Genomic DNA, 14,557 nt, shown 5'->3' with positions numbered 1-14,557 from the left:
TTCACATCCTTGGAAGCCAAGAATAGATGCTAGAAAAGCAAGCAGACTATCTGTACTCAAAAAGACTTGCCCTGAATATGCTGAAGTGTAGTGGTGAGATATGATCTGGGAGTTGATTGTTAAGAGATTTGAAATGTTTCCTGTCATAGTTATCTTGAAAGTTTCAAAACTAAAAATAGTTCTACAAGAGTTAAAGAATAATATAGCATAAAATCTAAGAATAAGATTAAAACTATTAAACATGTTTTATTCCACTTCAGCATAGAACATAAGTAATATAAATCAGCCTGAATTTGTCTCAAGTCCTGAATACAGTGCATTTCAATCACCATTTTAAATAATGATCATTTAGTTGCAAGCTCTCAACATCTAATTGACACAGCTTTTAGAATAAGGGAGACATAATGTCACAATATACATTAATAAATGTAGCTTTTTGGTTGTGCAAAGCATTATTATTCCCAACACATTTCTAGGATTTATTTATTTTATGTGTATGACTACACTGTCACTTCCTTCAGGCTCACAAGAAGAGGGCATCAGATCCCATTATAGATGGTTGTGATCCCTATGTGGTTGAATTAATCTCAGGAAGTATGGAAAAGCAGTCAGTGCTATTAACCTCTGAGTCATCTCTCTAGCCCAAAACTTTTTATTTATTTAGTAATTTACTTTAATCCAGGTTTCTTATTGGTTCACTCATTGCTTCTCAATATTTTTCTTCCCCTGTGGCAGATACCTCTGAAATTAAGTAAACAAGTAATTCTTAAGCCAGAAAAACCCATTGTTCTAAAGGTTGTGCCACGGGATGGAGTCATAAATGGGGTATGATTTTCTCTCAAGGAATTTTATTGGGCTCTTTACAAAGGCAGTGTCTAAGAACATTGAACTTTTTAATTTTCTTAATGAAGAATTCCAGATAAAAGTGAGGCTTAATTGACTGGTCTTGATGCATGTTTAAAGATTCAGTACATATTGTTCTTTCTTGGTGTCTATACAAAGTATCATCTAGTAAAAAGGAGATGACCAGTCAGTGACAGAACAGGAAATTTACCTTTGCTGATGCACATGTGACCATCTCCATCCACATCTGGTGTTCTCTGTTAATTTCTTTAGAAATTAATGTCTCTGTAATTTGATCAATAATATTCAGATGTAAAGGTGAACTATTGTGGTAATTCTATTTTTAGATTTGCTATCAGATCTTTTAGTTATAATACTGTAGAATAAATGCTACGTGGAAAGTATTCTTAAATATCTCTATAAGAAATCCTAATTAAACTTGTTTTAAAATATTCTTTGTCAGCTTTATTGAATGCATTTTGATCATATTAATTCCTTTCCTCTGAATCTTCCCAGATTCTATCCCATCTTCTCTCCAGCACACTTTATATTTTCTCACAGTGTTTCAAAACAAAGCAAAACTATGGAGTCTAGTTTTCTGTTGGATATCTTTACATCTTTACATCGTGTGAGGCCTGCCATGGAGTGGACACAGTGTCACCCCATAAAAAAAACTGACCTTTCCTCTATCAGGAGCTCTCAGCTTACAATGAGTCCTTGGCTAGAGGGAGGACTTTTAACTTCTCACCACTAGCATTTTGTCTTGAGTTTATGAAGATCTTGTTACTTTTGTCACAGTCTCTGAGTTCATGTGCACACATGCATTCACGTTGTGTCTGGAAATGTTGTTTCCTTAAAGTCATCTACTACCTTTGGCTCTCACAATCTTTTTTATTTTCATTTTACATAGATCCTTGAGCTTTGAGGAGGTAATTATTCTATAGACAACCTACCTAGTTAGAGTTGAGCATTTTAAAATCTCTTTATCTTCACAAGTTTTAGGTTCTGTTGTTTACTATTGACTTTTGAATAAAGAAATTTCTCTAGTAAGGGTGAGTGATACAGTATTTCATGGCTGTAGTAGTATATTATCAGGAATCTTTTTTATTGCTACATTCATTTAATAGCTTAACAGTAGTAGATTGTCTCCTAGAACACAAGACATACCAAGTTTCAGGTTTGTGACCTCATAGCCAGTATCTGTTATTGATTCCATCTCATGGAGTGGGTCTCAAATGCAATTTAAAAATTATTTGTTACTCCCATACCATGTGTGCCACAATGATTTAACACTGTGCTCCATTGGACAAGTCTTTTGGGCAGGTGATTATTGTAGCTTACATGGTTCACAGCTGTGTGAGAATAATGATTAATTTGCACTTCCAGTATTGTGTACATCACATTACCCTGCGAACATAAACCCATGATATGAGGCTTTCCTATATATCAATAGGGAAGGTAGAAATATGAATAAGAGAGAATTAGAAAGAAAACATTTTTGAAAATGTAGGAAAAATTTTACTCTTTGAGAATTTCATATGTATACACAACATATTTTGTTCACATACATCCCATAAATCCCCCTCAAATTCCTTACACTGCCCCACCATATTCCCCCAGCTTCATGTCTCTCTTCTGCTTATAATCCACTAATTCTGATTAGTGATGTCCTTATGTACATAGTTTGTGACCATCCACTGGAGCACACATAACTATGTGTGCCTACACTACTGATGAAAAACGGGCCCTGTCTCATCTAGTACAGCAATAAACTGTTAGTCCTCTCTTTATTTCTCAGATAGGGTGGCCTCATGGCACCAACCCCAAAGCTGTAGAGTGACTGGATGAAAGACACAAATCTCAGCATCATTTTCAATATGTCTTAACTACCTCAATGGTTGGCCCACTTTTGTACCTCCACATGGCTAACACATTCCCCCTCAATATTCCTGAGTTCTTTCTTATTGAACTTATATTTTATCTTTGTTATTACCCCAGATACAATCCAGAAGAGGTCCCTTCTGGGGCTGCTTTCCCCTTTGCACCTCCATTTTTGCTATCTCTCCCTTTTGTACCTTCCTGGTACCCATCCTATGCCGTTCTCATGGTGGGGCCCTCTCCCCTCTTTCTTGTGTTTCTTGCCACACAACCCTATAAGTCCTTCCCCTATCTCCCTCCTCCTGCTAGTAACTTTATTTTCCAATCAGACCCGACAGTGGACAGTCCTCCATTTGTCTATATGCCACACACCGCAATCAAGGTTTTGGGTAACATGATTAGCATGGGAACACCGTCCCATACTTTACCTTTTTGTCAACTAAAAAGGCCTTTTCTTTCAGATCTACACAGAACATAATTATAACAGCAATAGAAAGTATGAGTTATGATATTTACTAATGACATCTAGTCCATCAGTCTTATCAATATAGGTACATTATTCTAACACCTGTCTTAAAGTTTTAACAATTCTGTATCTGAATAATATTGTTTTTAACATGCATTAGCATCTGAAAACCATCCTTTCAGACCCATATCATCTTTCTTGGTGTTAAACAACTTAAGTTTGAATAGGAGACTATAAGTAGTCTTCAACCCTGTCAGAAATTCCAGAATGAATTATATATTACCTGAGTATATAGAGAGCACAAAAACATAGCTTCCAAAACTTTACCAAATTGTAGAGACAGCCGACTATTTTGACAGTCCCCTATTCTTCAAAATGTTTGATGATCTTCAACCTTCTGGCCCAGAATCATCTGACAGAACATAAATAAACAGGAAGTATCAAGGGGTATTTAACTCTGTCTTGGCAGAGCTAAGCTCTCAACTATTCCACACATGTGTCCTTTCCTGTACAGTGTTCTTTGTCTGCAGATGAATTAGGACAATTCTTACCCAGGTTGCTATCTTGCTATGATAAGAACTCTGCCTGGCAGTAATCATTCTCAATGTCTTCTTTGAACTGTGCAGGGGGTACTGTCAGAAGCAGACATGTCGCATAGTCAAATGATCTTTAATAACGAATTACTATTTAATGTCATACTCCATGGATTTATGATGTTTTTGAAGACTATATCAAGTATATCTGAACTGTTAAACTTTGACTACTCTTATTTATTTCTATCTGAATAAAATTGAAAACACTGTATTATAATTAAATCAGAATCTAATATAACTATGAGTTTGCTATATGGCCCTTAACTTGTGTTACATAATTATCCTAAATTGTTTTAATAGCAGCTAGAACAACTGATACAAAGCCTTGTACTCTTAAATGAATTGCGTAGGCACAATGCCTAAGAGTAACAATATTAATTCAAAATTTGTATCAATACACAAAGATTTGTACCAATGAAAGCCTTAAATTTGTACCAATATATAGATTCTGTACCAATGTAAGAAATTATAACTTCAATTTGCATCAAATATAAAGATTTCTACTGATGGCAGGAACCTCTCTGATCCTAGCCCATAGCTCCCTGCTTCCAAATCCTGTGTGAGAGAGAGCTGAACACCTAGAAGTGTTGGCAGCCCTGAGACTGCAGGGCAGGACAGACTGCCACTTCTGCCCTCCTTTGCCCATAACCTTGACCCAAGAGGAAACTGCATAGTGCCTCTGGACACAGGAATATAGGAGCAGTCAGCTGCAGGAGTACCGTGGTCCAGATCTGTGCCCAGATCTGATCTGAACAGCTCCCTACATCCAAATCCCATCTGGGGGAGATGTAGACGCTCAGAAGTGTGGACTATATTGTGAAACCAGAGGAGTCTACTCTCTGCCCACATTCACGACTCAGGAGGAAAATGCCTAGTGCCATCTGTCCCCCCTGCACACAGGGACACAGGAAAAGTAGGGGCAGGACCCTTTCAGTTGCTGCTCTTACAGAGCTGAAAGCCAGGTGCCAGGAGTGACTACACACGTGAAAGCAGAACACTCTGTTCCCATAATTGGCTGAAATAAAAGAGGAAAACAGGTGTGCAGGAGTATTCACACACTAGCTCACAGGAAGTTCAAGCCATGGTCAAAAACAACAAGACAAGCTAACACCAGAGACAACCTGATGGCAAGAGGCAAGTGTAGGAACCCAAGCAATAGAAACCAAGACAACTTGGCAAGATCAGAGCACAGTTCTCCCACCAAAGCAAACACTGGATATCCAAACACTCTAAAAAAGCAAGATATGGATTTAAAAATCACATTTGATCATGATGATGGAGAACTTTAAGAAAGACATAAAAACTCCCTTAGAGAAATTCAGGAAAATACAAGTAACAAATAGAAGCCCTTAAAGAGCAAACACAAACGTCCCTTAAAGAAAAACTGGAAAAAAACAACCAAATAGGAGAAGGAAATGAACAAAACCATCCAGGAGTTAAAAATGAAAATAGAAACAATAAAGAAAGCATAAAGGCAGACAACCCTGGAGAAAGAAAATCTAGGAAAGAGATCAGGAGTCATGGCTGCAAGCATCACCAAGAAAATACAAGAGATAGACAAGAGAATCTCAAGAGCAGAAGATACCATAGAAAACATCGACAACAACTGTCAAAGTTAATGTTTTAACAGAAAAAGCTCGTAGCCCAAAGCATACCGGAAATCCAGGGCACAATGAAAAGATCAAACCTAAGTGTAATAGGTATAGAAGAGAATGAAGACTCCCAAATTTAAGGGCCAGTAAACACCTTCAACAAAACCATAGATGAAAACTTCCCTAAGCTAAAGAAAGAGATGCCCTAAACATACAAGAAGCATAAAGAACTCCAACTAGTTTGGACCAGAAAAGAAATTCCTGCTGTCACATAATAGTCAAAACACCAAATGTCCAAAACAAAGAAAGAATATTAAAAGCAGTAAGGGGAAAAGTTCAGATGACATATAAAGGCAGACCTATCAGAATTACACCAGACTTCTCTCCAGAGACTATGAAACCCAGAAGATCCTGGACAGCTGTCATACAGACCCTAAGAGAACACAAATGCAGCCCACGCTACCATATATAGCAAAACTCTCAATTAACATAGATGGAGAAACCAAGATATTCCATGACAAAACCAAATTTACACAATATCTTTCTACCAATCCAGGCCTACAAAGGATAATAAATGGCAAAGCTCAACACTAGGAGATAAACTACACTCTAGAAAAAGCAAGAAAGTAATCAGCTTGCAACAAAATCAAAAGAAGAGAAGAAAACAAACATAATCCCACTTCCAAACACGAAAATAACAGGAGACAACAATCGCTATTCCTTAATATCTCTCAACATCAATGGACTCAAATTCCCCAATAAAAAGACACAGATTAACAAACTAGATACATAATGGGGACGCAGCATTTTGCTGCCTGCAGGAATCACACCAAAGAGACGAAGACTGACAGAACCTCAGAATAAAAGGCTGAAAAAACACTTTCCAATCAAATGGTCTGAAGAAGCAAGCTGGAGTAGCCATTCTAATATCAAATAAAATCAACATTCAACCAAAAGTCGTTCAAAACAATAAGTAAGGACACTTCATATGCATCAAAGGAAAAATCCACCAAGATGAACTCTCAATCCTAAATATCTATGCTCCAAATACAAGTGCACCTACATACATAAAAGAAACCTTACTAAAGCTCAAAGCATGCATTGCACCTCACACAATAATAGTAAGAGATTTCAAATCCACAGTCATCTATGGACAGATCATGGGAACAGAAATTAAACAGAGACATAGAGAGATTAACAGAAATTGTAAACCACATAGACTTAATGGATATATATAGGACATTCCATCCAAAAACAAAAGGATATGACTTCTCACCACCTCGTGGTACCTTCTCCAAAACTCACCATATAAGTGTTCACAAAACAGGCCTGAATAGATACAGAATGATAGAAATTGTCCCATGTATCCTATCAGACCCCCACAGACTAAGGCTGTTCTTCAATAACAAAAATAAGGAAGAACGCCCCATATACATGGTTGTTGAACAATGCTCTACTCAATGACAACTTGGTCAAGGAACAAACAAAGAAAGAAATTAAAGACTTTTTAGAATTTAATGAAAATGCAGGTACAACATACCCAAATTTATGGGACACAATGAAAGCTGTGTTAAGAAGAAAACTCAAAGCTCTGAGTGCCTGCAAATGAAACAGGAGAGAGCACAGATCAGCAACTTGACAGCACACCTAAAAGCTCCAGAACAAAAAGAAGCAAATATAACCAACAGGAGTAGAAGGCAGAAAATAATGAAAATCCGGGCTGATATCAACCAAGTAGAAAGAAAAAGGACTATACAAAGAATCAACAGAATCAGAATCTGGTTCTTTGAGAAAATCAACAATATAGATAAATCCTTATCCCAACTATCCAGCGGGCACAGAGTGTGTCCAAATTAACAAAATCAGAAATGAAAAGGGAAACCTAACAACAGAATCAGAGGAAATAGAAAAAAATAATCAGATCCTACTACAAAAGCCTATGTTCGATAAAACTTGAAAATATGGAGGAAATGTACAATTTTCTAGACAAATACCAGGAACCATAGTTAAATAAGGAACAGATAAACCATCTAAACAACCCCATGACTCCTAAAGAAATTGAAGCAGTCATTAAAAGTCTCCAACCAAAATGAGCCCAAGTCAGATGGGTTTAGTGCAGAATTCTATCAGACCTTCATAGAAGACCTCATACCAATTCTGTCCAAACTATTTCACAAAATTGAAACAGATGGAGCACTACCAAATTCCTCCTATGAAGCCACAATTACTCTTATACCTAAACCACACAAAGACCCAACAAAGAAAGAGAACTTCAGACCAATTTCCCTTATGAATATCTACAGAAAAATACTCAATAAAATTCTTGCAAACCTAATCCAAGAACACATCAAAATGATCATCCATCATGATTAAGTAGGCTTCATCCCACGGATGCAGGGATAATTCAATATATGGAAAACCATCAACATAATCCACTATAAGCAAATTCAAAGATGAAAACCACATGATCATTTCATTAGACACTGAGAAAGCGTTTGACAAAATTCAACACCCTTTCACGAATAAAGTCCTTGAAAGAACAGGAACACAAGGCCCATACCTAAAATAGTAAAAGCCATATACAGAAAACCAGTAAATAACATTAAACTAAATGGAGAGAAACTTGAAGCAATCCCACTAAAATCAGGGATAAGACAAGGCTACCCACTCTCTGCCTACTTATTCAAAGTAGTCCACGAAGTCCTAGCCGGAGCAATCAGACAACAAAAGGAGGTCAAAGGGATAAAAACTGGAAAGGAAGAAGTCAAAATATCACTCTTTGCAGATGATATGATAGTATACTTAAGTGACCCCAGAAGTTCCGCCAGAGAGCTAGTAATGCTGATAAACAACCTCGGTAAAATGGCTGAGTATGAAATTAACTCAAACAAATCAGTAGCCTTCCTCTACACAAAGGATAAACATGCTGAGAAAGAAATTAGAGAAATTAGAGTCCCAAATAATATAAAATACCTCAGTGTGACTTTAACCAAGCAAGTGAAAGATCTGTATGGCATGAATTTCAATTCTCTGATGAAAGAAACAGAAGAGGATCTCAGAAGATGGAAAGATCTCCCATGCTCATGGATTGGCACGATTAGTATAGTAAAACTGGCCATTTTACCAAAAGCAATCTACACGTTCAATGCAATCCCCATCAAAATTCCAATCCAATTCTTCATAGAGCTAGAAAGAACAATTTGCAAATTTATTTGGCATAACAAAAAACCCAGGATAGTTAAACCTATCCTCAAAAATAAAAGGACTTCTGGGGGAATTAACCTCCCTGACCTCAAGCAGTATTACAGAGCAATAGTGATAAAAAACTGTATGGTATTGTTACAAAGATAGGCAGATAGACCAGTGGAATAGAATTGAAGATCCAGAAATGAACCCACACACCTATGGTCACTTGATTTTTGACAAAGAGGCCAAATCTTCCAACATCAAAAGATAACATTTTCAACAAATGGTGCTGGTACAACTGAAGGTCAGCATGTAGAAGAATGCAAATGGATCCATTCTTATTGCCCTGAACAAAGTTTAAGTCCAAGTGGATCAAGGATCTACACATCAAACCAGATACACTTAAGCAAAGAGAAGAAAAAGTGGGGAAGAGTTTCAAACACATGGGCACTGGAGAAAATTTCCTGAACAGAACACCAAATGGCTTATGCTCTAAGATCAAGAATCAACAAATGGAATCTCATAAAGCTTCAAAGCTATTGTAAGGAAAAGCACAGTGTCATTAGGACAAAACGGAAACCAACAGATTGGGAAAAGATATTTGCCAATCCTACATTTGACAGTGGGCTAATATCCAAAATATACAAAGAACTCACAAAGTTAGACTCCAGACAGGCAAATAACCCTATTAACAAATGGGGTACAGAGTTAAACAAAGAATTCACAGCTGAGGAATATCAAATAGCTTTGAAGCACCTAAAGAAATGTTTGACATTCTTAGTCATCAGGGAAATACAAATCAAAATATCCCTGAGATTCTACCTCACACCAGTCGGAATGGCTAAGAACAAAATCTCAGGTAACAGCCGAATCTGGCAAGGATGTGGAGAAAGAGGAACACTCCTCCATTTTTGGTGGGATTGCAAACTGGTACAGGCTCTCTGGAAATCAGTCTGGAGGTTCCCCAGATAATTTGACATTGCACTACCTGAGGACCCAGCCTTACCTCTCCTGGGCATATACCCAAAAGAAGCTACAATGTACACAAAGACACATGCTCCACTATGTTCATAGGAGCCTTATTTATAATAGCCAGATGCTGGACGGAACCCAGATGCCCTTCAACAGAGGAAAGGGTACAGAAAATTTGGTACATCTACACACTGGAGTACTACTCAGCTGTCAAAAACAGTGACTTCGTGAAATTCACAGGCAAATGTATGGAACTAGTAAATATCATCCTGAGTGCATAAACCCAATCATAGAAAATCACACATGGTAGTCAGTCATTGATAAGTGGATGTTAGCCCAAATGCTCGAATTACCTAGTACGCAATGCACAGACCACATGAAACTCAAGGATGACAAAAATGCAGATGCTTCCCTTCTTCTTTAAAAGGGGAACAAAAATATCCATAGGATGGGATAGGTAGGCAAAGTTCAGAGCAGAGACTTGTCCCGCGCTACGTCTCGCCAGCAGGAACGACGTGGCACACACAGGATCCTACTGCAGAAAAGCTTTAATGCGTCTTGAGAGGGAGAGCATAAGCTTACAATGCGGAGACGCTGAGTGAGGAATAACCGTCCCTTATATAGGAAACTATCCTCGCCTAGGACGTGTCACTCTCTGACTGGTTGCTGCCAATTATGCCAGATGACGTACCAAAACGTACGTGTCCCTTTGAGTAGGGAAGTTACCAGGCGCCTGCGTATTGCCCTTTTTACTAGGTGCGTTCTGCGGGATGCCGGTGCCATCTTATAATGGAGTTTGTGAGGACAGCTCCTCACATATGTGAGGACAGCTCCTCGGACAGCTCCTCACATCTCCCCCTTTTCTGTTTTTTTAAGCAAACAGGATACCCAGATATAGGAGGGCGAAGACAGAGGTCATATCCTCATACAAAGTTGGCAAACCTGTACAAGAGAGATACCCTTAGGTTGTTGTTGGGACCCAGGGCACTCCCGACCCGTCGCACTGCCATTTTTCGAGGGAGGGAAAACTGGGGCAGAAACCCTCATGTAATATGACATGCCTTCCAGGGAGCGTATTTGGTAGAACTTCCCTGTGCGATGCTAAGCTCGTCACCCCTCATGGGCTGCTCAAGCCGGACACTCTAATCCTGTGCAATGAACCGAGGTTCTAGGAGTGCAAGAGCTGTCCAGCCGGCGACCTGTTGCTTGAGCATGGTCAACCAGATATCGGCTGACGCTCCTTGTTCAAAGGCTACAAGCGCCTGGGCGATCACTACTTTGTTCTTTCTTGTTTGAGATCTCAATTTGCAAAGCAACCAGAGGAGTAACACTAACCACAGCAGAGGATCACTCCAAAAAGTCCCACTCCCACCCATTCCTTGAAATAAGAGACTGCTGAGGTGATCCAGGACGACAATCCCTCCGTCAAAGACAGGTCCAGTCGGGTAGAATTTACTTGAATGATGGTCGCTCTCAGCTCTCGAAGTGTCTGTTCAAACTCCGAGGTCCAATTCTGTAACAGATGCTGTGAAAGACTCTTAGACAGATTAGCAGCTTGGGTAAATTTGTCATATTATATGGAGGTGACACAAAGGCCTGGGAGTTTTTGCTCACAGCCAAGCTGGGCCAGTTGCCATAGAATGTCTAATTGCTCTCGGACCAGATCTATATGTTGGTTGACAAGCATAAGGCCTCCCTATGTCTGAGTATTGGCCGAGGCCTGTCTGTCCCGAGCCACAGAGACGGTGGCCGATAAATCATTGATAGTTTGGGTTGTCTGTACTGAATTTGACAAGGCCAATGCCGAGGCAGTAACCGAGGCAGCGACTGCTGTCGTAGCAATAATGCCAGCAATAATTGCAGAAGTACCAAAATCTCTTTTTCCTCTAAATAAGGTCATGGTCCCCGGGGCATCAACAGGGATCGGGATAAAGCGAGGCATGCGGGTAACTACTGCGATATTTTATATGAGTAGCTGTCCAGACAGAGGCAGCAGGTTTGATGTTCCCCATCCAGGAAAATGACAACCGTCCCTTTTCGCCCTTTCCTCCAAGTAGCATCGCCATGGGCGTAAGATCAGTGCAGCTACCATTAACGCAATGTAAGGCCACCACCATAGAGAACTGTGGCGTTAGCCACAATGTCCTCCTCACCAGTTCCCCATGTGGCCTCCCTTAACCAAGCAGAAGATTGATAATATAACATAATGCAAGGGAGATCAAAAGATGTTTTGTTGAATATGCCAAAACAAAGGCTGCCCTTAAGGGGAATACTCCTATTTTCTTTTAGTCGTTCAACCTGTGGATCCTTAGGTAAATAGGCCAACCCTAAATCCCTGGTAGTGGTACATCACCGGCATTGGGAGTGGAAAGGTTAACATTATTCCCCATCGTAGCTCGCCCTGCACCGTTGCTGGCATCCATGGAAGAAGAGTGAGGAGGTGCAGGAGTCCCAGTCCCTTCTTGATCACTTGCTGTGATGCTCCGAGTAAGTCGTCCTGGGATCCATATGGGATTTTCATTGTCCTGTGGAAAAACACAGACAGCTCCCCTGGATCTTATTAAAACAGGATCTGGGCCTTTCCATTCATTTGTTAATACATCCTTCCATTTGACTAATTCTTTTGTCCTCTTGGGCTCTGAGCAATGTCGCTCAGCCACTGTTTGTCCAGCTTCATCAAGATTTAAAAAAATTTAAGGTAAAAAGGGCCAGAGCAGTGGCCACTCGGGGTGTTGGGGGGAGTTCTATCATAATTCCCCTTCTTTGTTTTATTAAATATGATTTGAGCGTCCGATGAGCACGCTCTATGATTCCCTGTCCTTGAGGGTTGTAGGGCAGGCCCGTCAGGTGGGTAACCTGCATCTGAGCACAAAACTGACGGAATTTTTGAGATGTGTAGGCGGGGCCATTGTCAGTTTTTACACATTTTGGCTTTCCCCAAGCACTCCATGCTTCAAGGCAGTGCTGAATGACATGTGTTGTTTTTTCTCCTGTAAGTGGGGTGGCATGTAGAATGCCAGAACATGTGTCTATAGATACATGCACATACTGTAATTTTCCAAAAGTAGAATTATGAGTAACATCCATTTGCCAGATTTGCAATGGCTGTATTCCTCTTGGGTTGACCCCGATGTGAGGAACTGGGAGGAACTGGCAGCACTGTTGGCATTGGGTGACTATATCACGTGCCTCTTTTCTAGTTATAGAGAAGCGGCAGCATAAAGTTTCTGAGGTGACATGGAAATTGCCATGAAAGGTTTTAGCGGCCTCTAAAGGAGAGGCCAGGGCCACAGCTATCATTTTTGTGGCTTTGTCAGCCAAATCATTCTCTGAACTCATTGGGCCAGGGAGTCCAGAATGGGCCCGTATATGAGTAATGTATACAGGGAATCTTCTATTTAATAGGATAATTTGGATTTTTCGGAAAATATCTGCCACCTTACTAGTGGTTTTAATTATACCGGCGGTTTCAAGAATTCTAACAGCATTAACCACATAGGAGGAATCTGAAACAATATTTAGAGGAACCTGGAATTTTTCAATGACCTCCATGACCACTAGGCATTCTACCACTTGGGGTGAGGTTTCAAAATATTGTCGTGAGAATACTTGGGAGTTTACCACATATGCTCCCACCCCTGTTTTTGACCCATCCGTTATCCCCTCCTTTAATGGTCTGTGGGATGTGATGCGAGGGAAAACAATAGGTTGTGATCTTGCAAAACACAATAGGGGGTGTTTAGGATAATGATTATCTATCTTCCCTGTAAAGGATGTGAGCAGCACTGCCCAATCATCAGAGGTAGCGGCTAGAGTTTGGACCTGGTAGGGTGTATATGGGATAATCAAGGATTGGGGTGGAGTCCCAAAATGACAGATGGCAGCATTTAGGCCCTTAATAGCCAGATGTGCTACTGCGGCTGGATACCAATCAATAATCTTCACAGGGGAAGCATGTGGATGGATCCATAACAGTGGACCTTGTTGCCATAAAATGGCAGTGGGTAAATCCTTGGTATCTAGTACACAGAGTGAAAAAGGTAGAGACCAATCAATGCGTTGCAATTGGGCCTGTTTTATGGCATCTTCTACTTTTAGTAAGGCCTTGGTTGCAGCGGGAGTTAGCACACGAGGGGAGGTGATGTGGCCGTCCCCTTCCAATATTTCGAACAAAGGTTTTAATTCCGCGGAAGGGATTTTCAAAAATGGTCTCAACCAGTTGATATCTCCCAAGAGCTTCTGAAAGTCATTAAGAGTATGGAGGTGGTCTCTACGGATTTCCAGTTTCTGGGGTATAATCTTATCAGGGAAAATAATGGATCCTAGAAAATGACCTGTGTCAGCAATTTGGACCTTTTCTGTAGCAATATGTAAGTCCCATTGTTTAAGGGTTTTTTGTAATAAGGAATAGGCTTGTTTGAGTAATTCTAAGTCTTTATGACACATCAATATATCATCCATGTAATGGATTAACAGTAAATTTGGATAGGTCTCCCTGACTGGTTTGAGGGCTTCCTGAACATATAACTGACACATCGTAGGGCTGTTGGCCATGCCCTGAGGTAGGACCTTCCACTGGTATCTTTTATCAGGTTCAGTATGATTAATTGATGGGACAGTAAAAGCAAACCTGGGCCTATCAAAGGGGTAAAGCAGAACAGAGAAAAAACAATCCTTGATATCTAGTATTACCAAATTCCAATCTTTTTGTAGGGCCGAGAGTATAGGAAGGCCCCGCTGAATGGGTCCAAGGGATTCCATCTGATCGTTAATGGCCCTCAAGTCATGGAGTAGTCGCCATTTTCCTGATTTTTTCCTTATTACAAAAATTGGGGTGTTCCAAGGAGAGGTGGAGGGCTCCGAATGTCCCAATCTTAATTGTTCATCCACCAGTCCTGTAGCTGCCTGTAATTTCTCAGAGGTTAATGGCCATTGGGGAACCCACACCGTGTCCTCCGTCCTCCATGGTATGGGTCGTGCTGCCCCAATGGCGCCTAGGAAAAACCCAGGCCTTGTTTATGGGGGTT

The 14,557-nt window shown here is 40.1% G+C and overlaps 1 protein-coding gene across 1 annotated transcript in view; it reads left to right on the top strand.

The window, feature by feature from the left end:
• The window catches only part of Hint1l2 (histidine triad nucleotide binding protein 1 like 2), an 865,401-nt gene that overhangs the window by 406,057 nt on the left and 444,787 nt on the right, over positions 1-14,557 (top strand). The gene's annotated exons all lie outside the window — the stretch shown is intronic.

This window comes from Rattus norvegicus, chromosome 12, assembly GCF_036323735.1.
Source record: "Rattus norvegicus strain BN/NHsdMcwi chromosome 12, GRCr8, whole genome shotgun sequence".
Lineage (NCBI taxonomy): Eukaryota > Metazoa > Chordata > Mammalia > Rodentia > Muridae > Rattus > Rattus norvegicus.
This window is presented reverse-complemented; position numbering and strand designations above follow the sequence as displayed.